Here is a 13,163-nt window from a genome sequence, read left to right on the forward strand (position 1 = left end):
TTGTCTCATTTCTACATGTTAAGACAAAACTGTTAGAATATTTTCCAATATTATGTGGGCTGCAAATCAATTGTAAGTTTTGGTTTTAATAAAAACGGGTTGATGTTGTTGTGATCCATTTGATGATGCTTAAACCCGATAATTGTGATCAGTAATAGTGGGCTTGAACACTAATTCTGATTTGTGTAGAAACAAAGTGTAGGCCCAACTCTAGAGTCCATGATGGGTGGTACTAGGGTTGTGATCTTATATAAGATTGGCTAGGTCCCCTTTGCCGTCACGAAAAAACACAGTAAGCTCATTTGTTGTCTTCCCCATCAAAGACCTCAAAGACTGGAGCATGTGATTAGGCAGAGGAAGACCTTGTCTAATATATCGGTGATTCCGATATCAGCTATTCCGGTAAACATGATTTCTGATTATCAAGTAAATGTGTTCTAATTTCATATAATATGTCGATCTCTAAATTGTTAATTATTACATGTGGTATCAGAGCCTTATTATATGATTTAGAACCCGTATTTCAATTTTGGGATTTTTCATTAATGTCCACAATTATTCATATGAACAATATATATGTTTCGATGATGTTCTTCTTGATTTCAGTAAAAGTATTTTACTAAATTAGTGGGTTCATTCTTTGTAAATATCTTTAAAACAAAACCCACAGTCTACCTCATGAAATCGATGCAAATTGATAGAGAATTATAGTGATCGGGTGATACTTTACCTTCCCCCTTTTTTCTCCATTATTTTGTTAAAATCAGATACTTAAATAAAAGGTGCAGAACCCTTCTTGATTATATGTCGTGCCGCCATTGATAGAAATAAAACACGGATATTTTGTTTGAATAAAATTTTGTCAAAATAATAATTTTATTTTGAGGGTTTGTTGTTTCTGTTTGATTCCGTGTGATGAATACCTTTATATATCATGATTTCCAAATCGATCCTTGTACTCATACGTGAGAGATCTATGTTTAATGGATTTAAGCTATATAAATTGTTACTCCTTGTTATTTTTTTTAAAGTTGTAACACTAACATTGAATATTTTGTTAAGGTGTTACAAGTGGAAAATTATTTTAGACTCAATTTTATTGATTGTAAGTTTGTAACACCAAATGTTATCTATATTTTAGACTCAACTGGAAAGTATCTGCTTTAAACATTTCTTGTAGTTTTGCTTGTTAATATGATTGAGCCTGTTAGTGGCAAACAAAGGTGTTCCCATACCTTAAATTTTCGTTTGGCCAAATGACTATTAATACTACTATTTTAAATTGCTTCTGGGGTTCAGATTTTGTTTATATATAGCTTCATGTGTATAGTGTGATGCTAATAGCCTTTTGGTTTATACACATGTGCTTCATTCGATAATTTCTTTTCTCAACCGTTTAATTGGATTTAAGTTGAGTACTATAATACTTTTGCTCTCTAATTATGTTGTGGGTCTTCTTTCTCAATATTGGGACCAATTAAATTGTTCTATGTGGGATTGCTACTAATTCTATTTAGCAGCAACCATGTGAACTGTGAAGTATGTTAAGAGAAATTTGGTGAGAAATTTTTATTTATTTTTGGTACCACCACTGATTGCGGGTTGTTCAATTTAAAGTGTTATGGTATAAGTGCTCAAATTCTTCTGTTTTGCTCAAATTCAGATTATGGACTATTAATTTTGGATGTTGCTATAATTTATATTTTCTCCCACTTATTTGCTCAGAGATCAGATTATTTTTTCAGAAACTTAATTTTCTTAATTTCACGTGTTATATATGATAGAGTTTGAAGCTTCCGTTTAATTCCATATATGATTTAATTTTCTCAATTACGGGAGCATTCCGAGCGTAAATTTGTCCAATATTATGATTTGATTATCTTCTATGCTTGCTGCTTACATTTGCCGGTTGATATATATGAGAATAAAAATATAAAATCAAATGATATGATTTCGGTTCTGACCTTATTCATAACTTATGTGATCAGTCTCTTATGTGTTGTCAAGAGTTAACTGATAGAAGCTATATATGTATAAATTTGAGTGGCAGAATATTTATTAAAATCGTGTGTTCTATTTTGATTGGTTTTCTAAGCTTGTTATTGAATTTGTGCACACAAGCTGGTTCCGGTTTAGTCTTATACTACACTTTTGCCTTGTTGTTCTTGGTGTACATGCTCAACCGTAAACTAGTACTGAAATTAAGTTTTTTTTTTTGCAAGGCAATTGAAAATTGAATTATCTTTGCATTGATTTATTATTAGAGTTATTTTATTATTATGATATAATGGTTTGTTGTTAATTTGTGAACTGTTTGAGATGACGCTGTAAAGGACTTCATTATACTCTCAAATCATTAAGGTTCATTGACTCTAATTGCAAGGATGGATGTCACACTTTTGAAGGTTAGTTGTGCAATTGTTTATCCTCTTGTGACTTATTATATAATTGCACATAAGGAGAAATTCTTTTAAGATATTATCGACTCATTTTGAAATAATAAATGTGCAATTATATATAAAAGTGTTATTATTTTCCATAATATTCTAAAAATTAGAAACTCTCTATATGATCATCAATTAATTTCTTGCAATATACTCCAATTTTAAAATTTTACTCGATTGAGTGGGAGTATTTCAAGTTTAATATTTCGAGAGTTCTATTATGGAAAAATATAAATTTAGTGTGACATTGTTTGACATGTCCATTGTGTGATAGAGAAAATAGTTGAATATTTGTTTAAATATTTTAACGCTTTTGGATTGATAAATTCAACTATAATTCTCTATCAAGTTGGAGAGTTTTACATGTCAACTATTTATAAATGTTTATAGAGACTTATATTGAGGAGTCCTATGTTATTTATAAAAGTTCGGGACTATTTGATTTATATCCTCAATAATATTCAAATAAAGTCTCATATTATTCCGCTGCATAAATTATTTATTTATTATATTGAGTTGACTGTTTCACAGTAATGATCTCTTATGAGTTGACTGTTTCATAGTAATGATCTCTCCCCTCAAATACTATTTTTCCGCATTGAATAATTCAAGACATGTTGAGAATGCAAATTAAAATATAATGAGTGATCAGTTTAGATGCATTTAAATGATGCATATTTTTACTGAGTTGTATTTTGACCAGAGACAAAAGATAATGATTCCTATGCAAGAGATTTCATGCATTAATATAGGCCGTTACCACCAAAGTGGAACCGCTTATATTATTGATTTGATGAAACTTTTCTTTGTAGTTTGAGGAATGTGTTTTTTAATTATTGATTCCTATGCAAGAGAATTTTGTGCGTTGGTATAAACTGTTACCACCAAAGTGGGACCGCTTATATCGATTGATGAGATTTTCTTTGTAGTTTGAGGAATGTTTTTAATTGTGACATGTGATTTTCTGCCTAAAGGTGATAATTATATGTTGTAGTTAAAAATTAATTTTAGATGAAGTTATTGGAGGATGTATTGATCGGAGGAATTTGCCTGCCTAAATGTGACAAATTTCAAAGTTCAATGTATACTTATTGATTAACTCGAATGAGGTTTTTGACTAGGGTTTTTATCCCTAGTGAGTGCATTCTGCCCAAAGGTGATTGTACTATTATATTGGCCTCTTTTGATAATACTAATCCAATTTGATTTGATTCAAATGAATTTCTCCAGTTATGTTTCCATTGAAATGTTGAACATCATAGATCACTTGATTAGTGGGAGATAACTTATATTCTTTTGATATACTTGATTAGTGGGAGTTTGAATTTCATATTAACTCCTTTTATCAATTTGAAATTATTTGAAATATAAAAATATTTGAGCTCAGTGTTGTTGGGATCACTATGCCGGTGATCAACACTATTTTGGAGCTGAGGCATTATATAAATAAATATTATAGCTCAGTGTTGTTGGGATCACTATGCCGGTGATCAACACTATTTTGGAGCTGAGGCATTATCTGAAAACATAAATAAATAAGCTCAGTGTTGTCGGGATCACTTAGCCGGTGATCAACACTATTTTGGAGCTGAGGCATTATGGTATCTTAAGAACCATGTAATTTCTCTGGCTTTGAGGCATTTGAGAGAAATTATGTCTAAAATATTGGAGCTCGATGTTGATTAGATCATTATACCGCGGTAGTCAACATTGCTTTGGAGCTTGGACTTGTGGTATCTTATGGACCATAGAATTTCTCTGGCTTTAAGGCATTTGAGAGAAATTGAGGACTGACGAAGAAAATGATAGTATGGTTGAGATCACAAACATATCATTTTCTCGCTACACTCTACACAAATGACTAGTCGACGAAGTTTGGTGGTATTTGTAACTATGGAAGGTATTGTATCAATAACGATATAATTGCCGCCATGATTCGATATCATTTAACTTTTGTTGGATGGAGTCTTAATTAGATGTTGCATCTTGGGATCATTGTGGCCACATTAAAATATGTTATCAACCCGAGAGTCGTTTTCAAAATGTTTTCTCAAATTAAAAATATACAATTGATTTTGCCCAAGTGGGAGAATGTTAGAATATTTTCCAATATTATGTGGGCTGCAAATCAATTGTAAGTTTTGGTTTTAATAAAAACGGGTTGATGTTGTTGTGATCCATTTGATGATGCTTAAACCCGATAATTGTGATCAGTAATAGTGGGCTTGAACACTAATTCTGATTTGTGTAGAAACAAAGTGTAGGCCCAACTCTAGAGTCCATGATGGGTGGTACTAGGGTTGTGATCTTATATAAGATTGGCTAGGTCCCCTTTGCCGTCACGAAAAAACACAGTAAGCTCATTTGTTGTCTTCCCCATCAAAGACCTCAAAGACTGGAGCATGTGATTAGGCAGAGGAAGACCTTGTCTAATATATCGGTGATTCCGATATCAGCTATTCCGGTAAACATGATTTCTGATTATCAAGTAAGTGTGTTCTAATTTCATATAATATGTCGATCTCTAAATTGTTAATTATTACAAAAACCTCTAATATAAAAAGGATGTATAGGAGTAAATAATCAGTAATCACATCCCATAAGTATATACTATAAGATATATGTAAACAGATCTCGTGAAGTGAGGGAGAAACATTTTAGCTTAGTTGACTTTTTCTTTCAAACTTTCATTATGCTTGATATCAAAAGACAAAGATGGAGGAAACCTTAACATTACTTCAGGTGCTGCTGCTAGTTCCCACTCTTCCTTTAGACATCATTGCAGAGATACTCTGTAGGTTACCAGTCAAGCTTCTCCTTCAGCTTCGATGCGTCTGCAAGTCCTGGAATGCTCTAATCACTGATCCTGATTTCGCTAAGAAGCACCTTAGCATGTCAGCCACGAGCCACCTCCACTTCATGAGTTACACCACTCACTCAGGCAAGTACAATCTCACATCATACCCACTCCACTCTGTTTTCACTGACATTACCACTAACTTCACACAATTTGAGTATTCTGTGAATAATTTTGATGAAGATTATCCTTCCTCGGGGTAGTTTCCATGACATCATTGGCTCTTGCAATGGCATCCTTTGTATCGCAGACATTTATAAAGGCTTAGCTGTATTGTGGAATCCTTCTATTCGAAAAGTTAAGGAGTTGCCTCTTTTTGAAAAGCCACACGAATCAAAACTGGATATGATGTCATTCGGTTTCGGTTATGAATCTTTTACAGATAATTACAAGGTGGTTGTTGTTTTTGAGTACCATATATATGATAGGTTTGGTATGCGGATTAGAAAATCTCAAGTTAAGGTTCATACACTAGGTACTAATTTTTGGAAAAACATTCAGGACTTTCCTTTTGATGGTGTCCTTATTGAGAAATCGGGAAAATTTGTTAGCGGAACACTTAATTGGTTGGCCTCTTTTAAACTATACCGACTATGTCCATGCTTCATTGTTTCTCTTGATTTGAAAAACGAGTCTTATCAAAAGGTTTTACTTCCTGATTTTGGAGATGTAACAGATGTGTGTACATGGTTGACAATGAGTGTGTTTAGGGATTGCTTGTGTGTGACTACTGGTCATGAAGTTTCAGGTAAGAAGGATGTTTGGGTTATGAAGGAACATGGAAATAAAGAGTCTCGGACTAAATTGTTCACTATTCCTGAAGTTGTAGATCATACAATATCTTACGCATATGTCAGGCTAGTTTATAGTTTTGAAGATAATCAAGTGTTGTTGAAGTTTACAGGGAATTTTGAACTTAATTTGTTTGTTTACGATTATGGGAGTGGTACATTTTGTTGGCGCAGCTGAAGCTAGGCTTCGATCACTTTGGCCTGCACAGGCCTAGCAAGCAAGCAAGCAATCAAGGAAACACGCGCGCGCTGCACTGTCACTTTGGCCAAGCCAATGAGCACAGTTTCTGCAGGATCTACAATCCTTGTTGCTGCAACAATGGTGAATGAATGGAAAGAAAGAAAAACACTTGTTTAACAGAGGAAGAAGATTAGGGAAAAATAGAATCAGTTTTATTCATCCACAATGGGGAAAAGTAGTTTATTACAATCACTAATCATGAGCCAATTATTTATACTAGATCATCACAATGGTTGATGATTCGCTTAGGCCCTAACCAACTAACAACTTCCTAACTGACTCTAATACACTTTAACAACCTAGGTAAAACAAAACTAACTGAATCTAACAAACTCTATTAACAAACTTCACTAACAAACTAACTAACTTGCCTAAGAAGCAATTAGTTACACTTTCACTTTTGCTAGCTTGCACACCAAGTCAGCTTATGCACAATATGAATTAACCATCTAGAGTCCTCTTAGATTCAACACATTTAAGTTTACTAATTTTCAAAACATTCCAGAAATCTGCGTTGAGAGTTTAATATCACCTTATTCTTAATGCTAGGATGTAGATGTGGTGCTATGTCAGTTGGCCATAGGATTCCATTGCAACCTGTATGTTAGTTTATCTTTATGCTATTTATTCTGTACTTGTTTTGGATACGGTGAGTTCCTTTACTTGGATTATTGTTATTGTTAACATGAGATGGTGATTGACACTATATTTGGCTCCCACTTATGTGTTAGTGTCTTACAGTTCAAAATTGCTTTACATTTTGAGAATGAGAAATGAATGATTTTGTTGTAAAACGGTTTACTGACTTTTTTTTAAAAAAACAGAAAACAGATTTTTCAAAATTGGCAACGAATTAAAATTATTGGCTGAGTCGCGTACTAGGTCGCTTTCTTTAAGACGTTTCGCGGAACTACTCGAAGAAGTGCACTGTAGTATATCGACCGCGAAGTCCCCAGGATAAAACAGCCGTTTTCAATGAAAATACCGATAAACTACTGCACTGTAGTATCGGCCAGAATAACACCAAGTATGGTCGAAAATTTCGAACCACTCTAATTGATATACGAATATCAATTCTACGGTTTACAACCGTTCAAAATATGAAACAACAATATAATTTTCGAAGAAGGAAAAATAAGAGAAAGAAAGAAGCAGTTTTCTCAGAATGCAGAGAAAAAGAAGTGATTCAAAACTGAAGAAAGTGAAGTGTATTTATAGGCAAGTAGGGAGCTGGAATCAGAGAGATTTCAGGAGCTGAAGTTGCTCAGTCAAAGGCAAAAACGTGGCAAAAAATCAGGGATTTGAAGGACACGTATTTTGACCGTTTAACAGAAAAGAATTCCGTTCAAGACTTGGTCTAAGCACATTTAACATGTGCGAATTAAAGGACACACATAAAAGAAATTTAAATTCAAAAATTTCTTTTTTTCATAGTATTAAAAAATTAATATATCACCCAAGCCCAAGCCCAAGCCCGGACCGAACCGAGCCGGCCGGTCGGACGGACGGCGGCGGCGCGCGTGCGCGTGTGTGATATTCGACATTGTGTGTGGTCTCCCTTTCTTACAAAAGTGGGTACCCCAAGGGCACACCCTTGGTTGCCAACTTGTGATATATAAACACTACCAAGTGGTGTGATTTTTCCAATGTGGGACTCAAAGAGCCTTTTTTCAATTCACACTACACATGGTTCTTGCACTTGTGTTTATTTCAATACCAAGTTCCCTCCAAATTCTTCATCATGTTCCAACAATCCCCCACTTGAATTTAAAAAAGTTGTTTCAGTCATAACGTTAAACGTTTCAGTAAGATTGTGCATAAGCGAAGGTGAGCTAAGTCTTGGAACCTTCACGTAGCCAGTAAGAGCCTGATTAAGCAAGAGTGACGTTTAGTCTTGGAACTCTATCTCAGATTTTCCTCAAACCAGCACACAACCTTTCGTAAGGTGTTTTCTAAGGCCCGTGCATTAATGGCCCTGCACGTCTATCCCAGTTTCATGAATGCTCTAGGAATTCGCCCCGAAACTCCAGAGGAACCGGCCTCAGTTCCACATTCATATAGGTGATTCTATCAAGAGTACTCCTGATGTACTCCACTCCTATAGAGTATAGATTTCATTAAGAGTTTTGCTAACTCAACCTTTATCATTACAGGATTCATGCTTCTTAATTTGCATGTTCTTCTCATATTACTCACAACTTGTTGTTTACCCATTGGAACCTAATTCTTGGGATCTCCAGTCTTTTAGGTTGGGTTACCATCATAAGTAATTCACTTCATAGGCATTAGTCCCATCTTGACAGATGTATTTTGGACTTTCTCTCTAGCCAGTCCTTTCGTCAAAGGATCTGCTAGGTTATCATTAGTGCGTACATGATCCACTCTCACAGCACCTGTAGTGATGAGCTCTCTCACTGTGCTGTGCTTTCTTCTAATTTGACGTCTTTTACCGTTATAAAAACGATTATCAATTTTAGCGATAGCTGCAGTACTATCACAATGGATCAAGACAGCAGGCATAGGTTTTTCCCATAAGGGAATCTCAGATAACAAGCATCTCAACCAGCTTGCTTCTTCACTAGCAGTTGCTAGTGCTATCATTTCAGATTCCATAGTGGACTGTGCCAAAATGGTCTGTTTCTTAGACTTCCATGATACAGCTCCACCGGCTATACTAAATATAAAGCCACTAGTTGCTTTGGAATCATCTGACAAGGTGTTCCAATCAGCATCACTGTACCCTTCAAGTACAGCTGGAAATCTCTGATAGTGTAATCCGAGATTCATGGTCCTTTTCAGGTATCTCATGCTCTCTCAATAGCGTGCCAATGCTCATTACTGGGTCTGCTGGTAAACCTACACAAGAGTCCCACGACATAGGCGATGTCGGGTCTAGTACAATCAGTGGCATACCTAAGACTACCAATGATGCTCGCGTATTCTGTTTGTCTTACGCTATCACCAGTGTTCTTAAACAGTTTTACACTGGGATCATAAGGTGTGCAGGCAGGTTTACAGTTAAAATAACCGTATTTCTTTAGGATCTTTTCCACATAATGTGATTGATCTAGGGATATCCCCTTCTCAGACCTAGTGATTTTTATTCCAAGAATCACACTAGCTTCTCCGAGGTCTTTCATATCAAAGTTGTTACTCAACATTGATTTCACATTATTTATGGCAGGAAGGTTTGAGCCAAATATCAACATGTCATCTACATAGAGACATATTATAGTGCAAATGTTGCCATCATTTTTATAGTAAATGCATTTGTCACTCTCATTGAGTCTGAACCCATTCAATATCATTAAGTTATCAAACTTTTCATGCCATTGTTTCGGAGCTTGTTTAAGACCATACAGAGATTTATCTAACTTGCAGACCTTAGTTTCTTGTCCATGTATAACAAACCCTTCGGGTTGTTCCATATAGATTTCTTCTTCTAAGTCACCATTTAAAAAAAGCAGTTTTAACGTCCATTTGGTGTACAATTAAGTTATAAATAGCTGCTATTGAAATAAGTACTCGAATGGACGTTATTCTAGTGACTGGTGAAAATGTGTCGAAGAAATCTATATTTTCTCTTTGTCTAAAACCTTTGGCTACAAGGCGAGCCTTGTATTTTTCAACCGTGCCGTCGGGTTTTAGTTTCTTTTTCAAAATCCATTTGCAACCAATTGGTTTGCAACCGGGAGGTAAGTCTACTAAGTGCCATGTTTTGTTAGATTCTAGAGAATCCATCTCATCATTAATAGCTTCTTGCCAAAGATCTGCATCCATCGATGACAAGGCTTCTTGAAGATTTGCAAGATCTTCATTCAATGTAAAGGTCGCATAGTCTGGACCATAGTCTTTAGCAACTCTTACACGTTTGCTTCTACGAAGTTCATTTTCTACTTCGTCATTGCTATCATCATTTGGTATCACTGGTAAGTGACTCGACTCAGGAATATTATCCTGTTCAGTGCCCCCACTATTTCTTGATTTAAAGGGAAATTTATTTTCATAGAAATCTGCATCATTAGATTCTATGATCACTTTTTCATTTAGGTCGAAGAACCTATATGCTTTACTGTTTGCTGCGTAACCAATGAATACACATTCATAGGCTCTACTAGCGAGTTTAACTCGCTTCGGGTCCGGTTTACGGACATAGGCTAGACATCCCCAAGTTCTTAAATAAGACAAGTTTGGTTGTCTTTTCTTTAATATTTCATAAGCGGATTCGCTTCTTTTAGATTTGGGAATTCTATTCAAAACAAAGCAGACAGTCAAAATTATTTCCCCCCACCAATGTTTAGCGGCACCAGAATTTAACATAATAGCAACTACTAATTCAGTAAGAGTTCTATTCTTTCTTTCTGCTTTACCATTCATTTCAGGGGAATATGGTGCAGTTGTTTCATGTATAATTCCGTGTTGTTTATAAAAATCATTAAATAAACTAGAATTATATTCGGTTCCCCTATCACTACGAAGTCTCTTGATTTTCGTATTAAATTGATTTTCTATTTCTTTCACAAAAATTTTGAACATATCAAAAGCATCACTTTTATTTTTCATTAAATAAACAAAAGTATAATCTGAACAATCATCAATAAAAGTGATAAAATAACGTTTGTTATTCCTAGTCATGGTTCCATCTAGTTCACATATATCAGAATGTATAAGGTCCATTGGTTCAGATTCTCGTATTACTGATTTATGTTTGCTCTTTGTTATTTTAGCTTGACTACAAAATTCACATTTTTCTATGTCATTAAAACTAAGTTTAGGAATTAATCCTAAGTTACTAATATTCAAAATAGATCGTTTATTAACATGACAAAGTCTAGAATGCCAAATATTAAAATCACACAAAGAGTAAACAGAAGGAGAAATTTTATTCATAACATTAAAATCAACATTGAGTTTAAACATGCCATCAGAGGCGTACCCTTTCCCAATAAAAATACCATTCTTAGTGATGGTGTACATATCAGCCCCTATAGTTTGATTAAACCCAGCCTTATTCAAGAGGAAACCAGAAACAAGATTCTTCTTCATCTCAGGAACATGAAGGACTTCCTTCAAAATAAGAGTCTTTCCAGAGGTGAAGTTCAGAACAACATCTCCAATACCAGCAACATCAGAGGTGTGAGCATTACCCATCTGCACCTTCTTATTTTCAGCATTCGTGTATGTTTTAAACATAGCACGATCATAACAGACATGGCGGGTAGCGCCAGTATCAATCCACCATCCATCAGTACCACCGACCATATTAATTTCAGTGATCATAGCAGCATATGGATCATCAGCCACATTCACATTAATATGTGCAAGATTAGCCGGTTTAGGCCTCTTTGGATTTCTGCACTTCTTTGATATATGACCTGTTTTCCAGCAATTGAAGCAGTAAAATGGCTCAACAGCGTCATTTCTAGGAGGTGGTTGTTGCTGATGTTGCTTAGCAATATGGCCCCTAACCGGGTTACCATTCTTAACTCGGTTTTGAATGCGGCTCTGATTCTGATTTTTCAAAGGTTTGCCCGTAGGCTTCAGAGCTGCACCGAATTTCTTTTTATTGGTGTTAGAAACAACCAATATCTTTTCTTCCTCTTTCATATCCTGTTTCCGAGATTCTTCTTCTATACGAAGACGGGTAATCAGACCCTCAATGGAAAATTCCTTTGTCTTATGACGGAGCTGATTCTTAAAATCCTTCCAACTAGGGGGCAGCTTATCAATTATAACAGAAATTTGAAACTGCTCATGTAAAGGCATACCTTCAGTTATTATCTCATGAGCAATCTTCTGCAGTTCATGTGACTGCACTTCCACTGACCTTTCATCAACCATCTGGTATTTCAAATACCTACTCACAGCATACTTCTTCACTCCAGCTTCCTCAGTATCATACTTCTTACTCAGAGCCTCCCACACATCACTGGCTGTGTTATAAGTTCTGTAATAATCATACAGACCATCCTCCAATCCATTAATGATATAGTTTTTGCAAACATAATCATTATCAATCCAGAGCTGCCTATCTATTTCTAGCTGCAGCGCTTTCTCTTTCAGCTGTTCTGCCGTGGCCTTGCCTTTGTCTTTCTCGGCAGAGACAGCATCACCGTTGGTGTTAACGGTCTGTTCATTAGTTCCAGAAGCAGAAGCCGAAGCTTCAGCAGGAACCACAGGAATGGGCTGTTTCAAAACGTAGGCACACTTTTTAAGAGTTAGGAAGAAAAACATTTTTTGTTGCCAACGTTTGAAATGATTGCCCTCAAACTTAAACGGCCTTTCGGTAGCACCGACGGATGAATTACCAATAATTTCTTCGTTTGCCATGATATTTTCGAAACGTCTTAAAATTGTTGTAAAACGGTTTACTGACTTTTTTTTTAAAAAACAGAAAACAGATTTTTCAAAATTGGCAACGAATTAAAATTATTGGCTGAGTCGCGTACTAGGTCGCTTTCTTTAAGACGTTTCGCGGAACTACTCGAAGAAGTGCACTATAGTATATCGACCGCGAAGTCCCCAGGATAAAACAGCCGTTTTCAATGAAAATACCGATAAACTACTGCACTGTAGTATCGGCCAGAATAACACCAAGTATGGTCGAAAATTTCGAACCACTCTAATTGATATACGAATATCAATTCTACGGTTTACAACCGTTCAAAATATGAAACAACAATATAATTTTCGAAGAAGGAAAAATAAGAGAAAGAAAGAAGCAGTTTTCTCAGAATGCAGAGAAAAAGAAGTGATTCAAAACTGAAGAAAGTGAAGTGTATTTATAGGCAAGTAGGGAGCTGGAATCAGAGAGATTTCAGGAGCTGAAG

At 35.4% G+C, this 13,163-nt stretch overlaps 1 pseudogene; it reads left to right on the forward strand.

The window, feature by feature from the left end:
- The first annotated feature begins 5,100 nt into the window (after nucleotides 1-5,100).
- Nucleotides 5,101-7,041, forward strand: LOC123916656 (annotated as a pseudogene).
- The last annotated feature ends 6,122 nt before the right edge of the window (nucleotides 7,042-13,163 follow it).

Source organism: Trifolium pratense, linkage group LG3 (genome assembly GCF_020283565.1).
Source record: "Trifolium pratense cultivar HEN17-A07 linkage group LG3, ARS_RC_1.1, whole genome shotgun sequence".
Lineage (NCBI taxonomy): Eukaryota > Viridiplantae > Streptophyta > Magnoliopsida > Fabales > Fabaceae > Trifolium > Trifolium pratense.